Consider the following 9,617-nt stretch of genomic DNA (forward strand, 5'->3'; position numbering starts at 1 on the left):
GTTTTATTACACGAAAATTTATTTATTCAAAAATTTCAAATTCGGGATTTTTATTGCTCGGAAATTTGATTATTCGGCAATTTTTCAATTCGAGATTTTGCGATTATGGCGGAATTAATTTATTCGAAAATTTTGTTATTCGGGAATTTTATTATTGGAGGATTTTCCAATTTGGGAATTTTATGATTGGGAAATTTTCTAATTTGGTAATTTTCGAAATCGGGAATTTTGTCACACGGAAATTTTATTATTGGGGTATTTTAAAATTAGGGACTTTTATTACTCGGAAATTTTATTATTCGGGAATTTTATTTTTCAGAATTTGTCACTTGTTTCGAAAATGTTTCCATCTATTTGGCCGTATTTTTCATTCGAAAATAGTTTACGTCTTAATCGTTCAATGTATTTGGACTGTATGTTATTTTAAATCAAAATAGTAATTTTTCGCACTGTGTGGGGGTGGGTGGGCGGCGGGAGGGAGGTGAGGCGGAAACAATAAGAAAAAAAAAGAGTGAGGTAGTTTATGGACGGTCCCTTACGTCAAAAAATGGTGGTGTTACAAGGCATTACGTTAAGGCAGAATATTAGGAACTTCCGGTTTTTATTCTATATACTGGTGTTCCAGATTCAATCTGATGGCAAAGCCTCTTTCTAGCTCTTTCCATGAAATCACAGAAGGAAAGGTAGACGGTTTGGCACGGCTCCTTACCTTACAACTCGACTTGGCACTTTCATTATTGTTTGATCTCTTGAGTCTGAAAGGTGCGAGTAAAACAATGGAATTCTCTTCCTAAAAGTCGCAAACTTATACGTCACTTTTTTTCATTTATGAGAACTGCCTCTCTATAGCTTGACAAAATGTCGAAGTAATAAGAAATTGTGCTGATGAATTAATTTAAAAATTTTACGATCAAGTATGCATTTAAGTGATTGTTAAGTTACAAAACAAAAATTGCAAGTAGACGAGTGGAAGTTTGGCGCGAAAGTGAGTAAAGCCTTTAACTATTTTCATAATGAACCGTCTTCCTGATTAATAATTTGTAAGTTATTATTTTCTTTCTGCGAAATTCTTTCTTACTTTCTCTACATGAATTCACTTACGCGTGAGACAATAATACTTGTTTCCGAGTGCATTATTAATGTGGATCTTTGTTGAAATAAATATTTGTTTTTACTTCTTTTTGTATGAATTATTTATTGCTACATGGTTTGTAAACGATAACCGATTCACGTGACACATAAAAGTAAACATGTGTTATTCTTAAGAAATTAAAAGTTTACAGTAATTTCATGAAGATAAGTTCATGTTAATAATATAATGTATATCCACATTTTACAGGAATTTTCGAAACGACTAAAAATCCCGAAAAATGAAATTCCCAAATACTAAAATTTCAGCACAGTTTACAATATCAACGAATTGAAAAATTCCAGCAGAAAATTGCCAAATTATAAAATTCCTATATATAAAGGAACGAAAGAAAAATCGCGAGACTGTGAAATTCCCTAATTTGAAAATTTCCGAATAATAAAATTCCCCAAAATTTTATAATAATGCCGAATTTAAAAGTTCCCGACAGAAAATTGCCGAATTATAACATTCATAAATATAAAGGAACGACTGAAAAATCTCGAAAAAATTTAATTCGTGACACTGTAAAATCCCTCGAATTGGAAAATTCCCAAATAATAAAATTTTCGAGCAGTTTATAATATTACCGAAGAGGAATTTATTAAAAATAATTATATTTGAAAAAAATTTCATTCAGTAATTCATTTTTTCGATATTGTTTTTTTAAAATTCAAATCATAATTTTTGGTATAAAAGTATTTGATTATTATATTTTTAATAAGCATAAATTCTATTTTTTGAAACCTATTTTAATTTTTAAATTTGGGGAATTTTCTAGTTCGCATATTTCATAAATCGGCAATTTTATGTAGAAATTTTTCAAATTTGGTAATATTATAATAATATTATAATATTAGAATATTTTTATTCGGGAGTTTTATTATTCGGGAATTTTCCAATTCTGGAATTTAAAGGTTCCGCAAATTTAATTTTTTGGGATTTCCTAGGCGCCCCTAATAATATTTCAGAATAATAAAATTCCCAAACTGGAAATTTTCAGAAAAGTTAATAATATAACCAAATTGGAAAATTCATAAAAAATAAAATTGCTGACAGTTTATAATATTACCGAATTTGAAACGTCTCGAATAATAAAGTTCCCAACAGTTTACGATATTATGGAGTTTAAAAATTCTGGAATTTAAACAAGCCATTTTTCTATATATAACATTAATTTATAAAAAATGCAATAATCAAATAAGCTAAACGTCCCAGTAATCGTGACCTTAGTCCTAGTAAGCGTGATAACAATTCTCTTGCTTTTGATTTAATTTGAATGAATGTAATTTCTATTTACTGTTATAGAATGCTGAGAATAAGCGAGTTTCATCATCAAATACTACTTTTAACATATTTTTGTAACAATATATTCAAATTATAACCAAATTTTACGATTACTGGAGCACTTACCTTATTTTAATAAAAAAAAATTTTAATGATTAAAGTTTCTAAAATTATTGTTTAAATTTATAATAACAACAACTGAAAAAATATGTTTCTGGGTCATTGTTTTTATATTTATTGTTATTTTAAATTCAAACAATAATTTTAGAAACTTTAAATATTAAAAATAAGTTGTTTATGAAAATATTTATTTATTGTATTTTTAATAAATAAATAATATTTATAAAAAATTTTCTAGTTTGTATATTTTATAATTCGGCAATTTTCTGTTTCGAATGTTATTATTCAGGTATTTTTCAATTCGGGATTTTTCAGTCCTCCCGATTTTTTATCTAAATAATTTTCGGCTTGTGCTTTTTTTCTACAAAATTTTATATAGACAAAATTTAAGTTACAGAATTTTAATTGAAAATGAACTAATAACCGATTATTTTTCGGAAAAATATTATGTACAACAATGTTTTCAATTTTGAAAGTAAATTTTCCTGTTGCTGAAATGGCTGAAATCGTTACATTTTTTTAAAAAGAAAACATTTTAGATTACTCACAAGATTATTTAATAAGTTTTCAAATTGGAAACAATAAAATTGTAGGGAATATTTTCCGCAAAAAATAAGTATTTATTAAAATTCAACCATTTATAACCATTTATAACAAATTACTTTTTGCACATAAGAAAATAATATCCTTAACGGATCTTTTTCCAGGAATGCTTTCCAATTATCACCATTTAAGGTGATGCAATATACTTATTGTAAAAGTGTAACAAACTTTTTTTAGAAATTTAAATTTGGAACAACTTTTCTCCCTTTACATTTATCCTATTTTTGTAGCAGTTTTCGAAAAGAAGACATAAAAATATATTTATTACAAAATTAATAACAAATCTCAATAATTTCCAATTTTCAAAAAAATTCCCAGGTTTTTTTCCGTGCTCAAAATTCTAGGCTAATTGCTGGTTTTCCCGAAGTCAGTGGCCTAAATTATAGAAAAAGTTCAAATTGTCTATACATATAGGAATATATCCTCATTTTACATTAGGGTAATCAAAATTTTTTCTTCGAATTTGCATACATATAACCTCCAAATTTGTTTGAAACAAAAAAAGTTATGTTTTTGTTTAAAAGAATATTTAGAAACGTTTTTATAAATTTTATTCAGAATCGTCAATATTACGTGAATCGAGTCGAAAATCAACATTTCTGTTCACAATTAGCCATAGAATACGAGTAAATAATTACTTTTTAAATATCACCCCCATAAGTCTGTTTTATAGGGTTTATTATTTATAGAATTTTTCTCTTAGAATAGTGTTAGAAAGTCGCGTTTTTCCGAAATCTTCAACTTATTTTCGACTTTTCAGGTAGACCAAGACAATGCTCAATTAAATTTAACAGAAATAATGGATTATACTATTTATTACAATTTATAACAAATTTCCTAGAATAATGCAATGTTTTTTTTTAATTTTCCACTCTCTGTCAACTAATCAGTTAGAGTGAGATAATAGTTGAAGTTAATAAACATAATTTTTTAAAACAATTTATTATTATTTTTAATATAATGCTCTTTGAAAAATGCTATCAAATTGCGGTTTTTTCGGAAATATTCATCTTTTGTCAACTTTTCTTTTATAGTGAGTATATAATTAATGCAATTTATCAAATATAATTGTTTAAATAAAATTTTATTGTTTATAACTATCTCCTCCTATATTAATGCTGGATAGATGTGTTTGTTTCTGAAATTTCTAACTTTTGTCCTCTTTTCACATAGTGAGGTAATTTTATTAATGCAGTTCAACAAACCTAATTGTTTAAACAACTGATTATTATTTATAAATATCTTCTCTTGGAATAATTCTACAAAGTTGTGGGTGTTTAATTAGTTAAATTTACAGTATAGCTAGAAAGTCGCGTTTTTTTTAGATTTCCAACTTTTGGTCTGATTTTTAGCCAGAGTGAGAGTGAGGTAATAATAAATAAAGATAAATTATTAATTCAAATAATAAATAAATGTAATAATGTGATAATAATAAATTTAATATATAATAATTTAATAAAATAGATTTAATGATTTTCAGTCTACTTTTTACTAAGATTGAGGTAATCATTAATTAAGATAATTAATTAATTTTAGAGTATTGCTAGAAAGTTGCGTTTTTTCTTAATTTTACAACTTCCTTTCAACTTTTCAGCTAGCGTGTGGTAATATTTAATGCAACTTGACAAACACAATTGATTACACAATTTATTATTGTGTATAAACATTTTCTCCTATAATATATTCATGTCAAAAAAATATATATTTTAAACAATTTAGTATTAATTTTAATAAAATTCTTTTTGAATAATGCTAGAAAGTTGAGTTTTTTCAAAAATGTCTAACTTTTTGTCAACCTCTTAGTCGTAGTAACTTTATAATTAATATAAGTTGATAAAATACTTGTTACAACATTTTGGATATTTATCTTTGAAATAAAAACTTTAAAATCATTTATTTACCTCCTATTTCACACTCGACTTTATAGCAATTATTCCTTTTATTGTTACCTTTTTAATTAATTTATATATGTATATTATCATCGAACACAAATTTTTTTCTTAAGAGGAGGGAAAGGGGGGCTGATAGGAAAGAGGGTACAGTTTCAAATTTTTATTTTAGGCTCTGCTATAAACTTCGTGTTGTGATTCAAAACATGTACTACTTAAAAAATTATTCTGATTGATCTTCATTTATCATTTGTTCATAACTAAAAAGTAAAAAAAAAAGTTTAAAATGGAGAAATAACCGCAACTTTCTAGTAGTGCTATAATACAAGATAGTTATAAACAATAAGACACTTTTCAAACACTTATGTTTGTTAATTTGCTTCAATCATTACCTCACTAAGTGAGAAGTGGACACAAGGTTAATGATTTCAGAAAAAAACGAAGCTATCTAGCATCAATATAAGAAAAGATATATATATATATAAACAAAAAAAATTTGTTTCAAAAATTATTGTTGTCAAATTGCATTATTTATTACTTCACCCTTAAGCGAAAAGTTGACAAAAGTTAAAAATTTAAGAAAAAACTGTAACTTTCTAGCATTATTCAAAAATAATATTATTAACAATAATAATAAATTATTTTAAAAAACTATTTTTATTAAATTTAGTTGACAATCTTCTACGTCTAATTAAACAGTTGCAAATTTTAGAAGAAACTGCAACTTTCTAGAATTATTCTAATAGAATATTGTTATAAACAATAATAAATTATTTAAATAATTATTCCTGACATTCTAACTAACTCTATTCTGACTCTATATTAATCAATTGTTTAAACCATTTATTTTAACATCTAAATATCAGTATAAAGTACTAATTTATGTATGAAAACAATTTGTATTAAAACCCCGCAAATTTTCGTAATTAGCACCATAAACTCACAAAACCCAATTTTTTAAATAGAAATTCGAAAAAAATTGCAATGCATTTCTGGACCCCCCTAAACTACAAACTGTTGAAAATCCAATCTTTGACATTTTTCTGAAGTCAAATGAGAAGACGCTGGTGCTGTTTGGAAACGACTGAGAAAATTAGAAAATTTATGCGAGTATGGAGTCAACCAAGCGAAAAAAATCGAGAGGAGGCTCGTGTTAAACATTAGCATATAAGAACGCGTCGCACTCTGATATGAGGGTAGAAGTGGTATGAAATTTGCATTTCCGTACGTGCGTATCAACGCAATGCATTTTTGCAAGACGTGCGGATGCTTAAAGTCAATGGCAGTCTGATCTCGATCACCTATAGGAAATTAGGAAACAATCGATTTTAGATTGAGTCGAATATATTAGCATACAACCGGCATGTTACAAAACAACCTTTAGAGGAGATTCGGACTTCTAGTTTATTCCCATACCAGTTAGAAAATAGAATCGATCAACTGTGCTAAATTGAAAGGTTCTGAAATGTTGTATGGTATTTTCAAAGATTCCAAGGATTTTTCAATCAATTTCAATCAATGGAAGGGATTTGAATTATTTTAGAGTATTTTCAAAGATTACAAAGATTTCTCAATCGATTTCAATAAATGGAAATATTTTAGAGTATTTTTCAAGATTCCAAGGATTTTTCGATCGATTTCAATAAATGGAAAGGATTTGAAATATTTTAGGGAATTTTTCAAAAATTCAAAGATTTTTCAATCGATTTCAATAAATGGAAAGGATTTTCAAGGATTTGAAATATTTTAGGGTATTTTCAAAGAATTTCAAGATTTTTCATTGATTTCAATGAATGGAAATATTTTAGGGTATTTTTAAAGATTCCAAGGATTTTTCAATCGATTTCAATAAATGGAAATATTTTAGAGTATTTGTAAAGATTCCAAGGATTTTTCAATCGATTTCAATAAATGGAAAGAATTTCAAAGGATTTTAAATATTTTAGGATATTCTCAATGATTCCGAAGATTTTTCAATAGATTTCGATAAATTGAAACGATTTGAAATATTTTAGGGCATTTCCAAAAATTTCCAGAATTTTTCAATCGATTTCAATAAGTGAAAAGGATTGGACATATTTTAGGGCATTTCAAAAATTCCCAGATTTTTTCAATCGATTTCAGTAATTGGAAAGGATTTGACATATTTTAAGGTATTTTCAGAGATTACAAAGATTTTTCAGTCGATTTCAATTAATGGAATTATTTTAGGATATTTTCAATGATTCGAAAGATTTTTCAATAGATTTCGATAAATTGAAACGATTTCAAAGGATTTTAAATGTTTAAGGCATTTTCAAAGATTCAAAATATTTTTTTCAATAGAATTCGATAAATTGAAAGGATTTGAAATACTTTAGGGTAAAATCCAAGAATTCCAAGATTTTTCAATTGATTTCAATTAATGGAAAAATTTTAGAATATTTTTAAAAATTCCAAGGATTTTTCAATCGATATCAATAAATCGACAGAATTTTCAAGGCTTTAAAATATTTTAGGGTATTTTTAGAAATTTCAAAGATTTTTCAATCGATTTCAATGAATGGAAATATTTTATGATATTTTTAATGATTCCAAGGAATATTCAATCGATTTCAATAAATAGAAAGGATTTCAAAGGATTTTAAATATTTTAGGATATTCTCAATGATTCAAAAAAAAAATATTTGAAATATTTTAGGGCATTTTCAAAAATTCCCAGAATTTTTCAATCGATTTTAATAACATATTTTAGGGTATTTTCAGAGATTCCAAAGATTTTTCAGTCGATTTCAATTAATGGCATTATTTCAGGGTATTTTCAATGATTCCAAGGATTTTTCAATCTATTTCAATAAATGGAGATGATTTCAAAGGATTTTAAATATTTTAAGGCAGTTTCAAATATTCAAAAGATTTTTTCAATCGATTTTGATAAACTGAAAGGAATTGAATTATTTTAAGGTATTTCTCAAGAGTTGCAAGATTTTTTAATCGATTTCAATAAATTAAAAAGATTTCAAAGGATTTGAAATATATAACGGTATTTAGAAAAAATCTGAGGATTTTTCATTCGACTTCAATCAATTGAAAGGATTCAAAGGCTTTGAAATGTTTCAGGGTAGATCAACAAATCTGAAATACTTAAGCGAATTTTTAATGATCCCAAGGTATTTTCCAGCGACTTAATGATTTTAAGGTATTTAACAAAATTTGGATGCGTTTTTAAAGAATTTCCTAGAAATACGATCTAAATGATTTGCAACGCTTTCATGCAGATTTCAGATTTTTTAATTGATCAGCAAAATGAGCATCAGAAAAATCCGACTCTCGAGATCAATTGCCCGTCATGAATTTTCATGAGGAGCAACTGCCGAGTGTCGTTGGTATGCCACACATCCAAGCAATGACCGTCTACAATTCTACTTACGCAATGAAATTTAAAAACTGAGCCATTGAATAAATACATTTTCTAAATTTGATTTTGTTGCAAAAAATCATTAAATTTTGACGAATATTTGAACTAAGTAAATCTAAAAAGTAACACTTTTTAAAGGTAATAAAAGTTATTTCCCAAACCATACATTATATTTCTTCAATGTATGTATGTATGTATGTATATATATATATATATATATATATGTATGTATATATTTTAACGACTGTAGGAAATGACGTAGTTGTCAATCGACCCTTAAATTCTCTTGTGTTTTCTGTAGCAGTTTCGTGGTATCTCTTGAAGAGGCCAGTCGTACATATACTCGGTTGGGGAAAAAGCCAAACAGAAAATTTTAAATCTTGTATAAATACACTTTCTTAAAATTGTGCTTCGACATGCAGTTACTAGGAAATCCAGAAACGCACTCAAAGATAAGTAATTCATAGCAATTCAGTATAATTTTACGATAAAAAAAAAAGAAATTTTAAACCAACAAACTAAAAATAACGCTGAGATTTTGAACGACTCTCTCGGCTCCAGTTCTACCTCCCCCCTCTCTCAACCCTCCCTTATTAATTGAAGTTTTTGGTGGGACTGACGATAGAACTACAATCTCCACCATATGACGATTTGATCGGAAAGGACTGGAACTTTTAATGACAAAAGGCATGCACACGGAAAATCTAAAGGTCATGTTTCAGGCGACGAATAGAGACTGAGTGTTTGGAATGCTAGGGGAGTAAATGATCTAAAGGTAAAAGAATTGCGGGAAACTATGGACGTGAAGAAACTAGACATTTTATGTGTGTCTGAAACAAAGAAAAAGGGATGCGAAACCAAAGATATAAAAAACGGCGTGTTGAAAGGCGGATTTGAAATATGGTCAGGAGTAGACTGTGAATCACATGGTAAACAAGGAGTAGGTCTGATTTTGAATGAAAGAGCAAAGCAGCATCTCGGAGACCATGGTTTCGTGTCTCCCAGACTGCTGTGGGCTAGAATGAAAGTAGGAATCAGAAGACTATTTATCATAGCATGCAACGCGCCGCTTGATAGTGATCCTAGAGACGTAAAAGACGCCTTCTGGGACACTTTAAATGACACAATAAACATTTGCGAACATGGGGAAAGAGTAATTCTACTAGGAGACATGAACGGTTGGGTGGGCATC

The 9,617-nt window shown here is 27.4% G+C and overlaps 1 protein-coding gene across 1 annotated transcript in view; it reads left to right on the plus strand.

Annotated features, from left to right (window-relative positions):
• Nucleotides 1-764: 764 nt before the first annotated feature.
• LOC117171482 overlaps nt 765-9,617 on the plus strand; it is a 30,770-nt gene continuing 21,917 nt past the window's right edge. The window contains exon 1 of the mRNA XM_033358838.1: nt 765-985. The gene's annotated coding sequence lies outside the window, so the exon portion shown is untranslated. The remainder of the gene's footprint in view (nt 986-9,617) is intronic.

This window comes from Belonocnema kinseyi, chromosome 4 (genome assembly GCF_010883055.1).
Source record: "Belonocnema kinseyi isolate 2016_QV_RU_SX_M_011 chromosome 4, B_treatae_v1, whole genome shotgun sequence".
Classification (NCBI taxonomy): Eukaryota; Metazoa; Arthropoda; class Insecta; order Hymenoptera; family Cynipidae; genus Belonocnema; species Belonocnema kinseyi.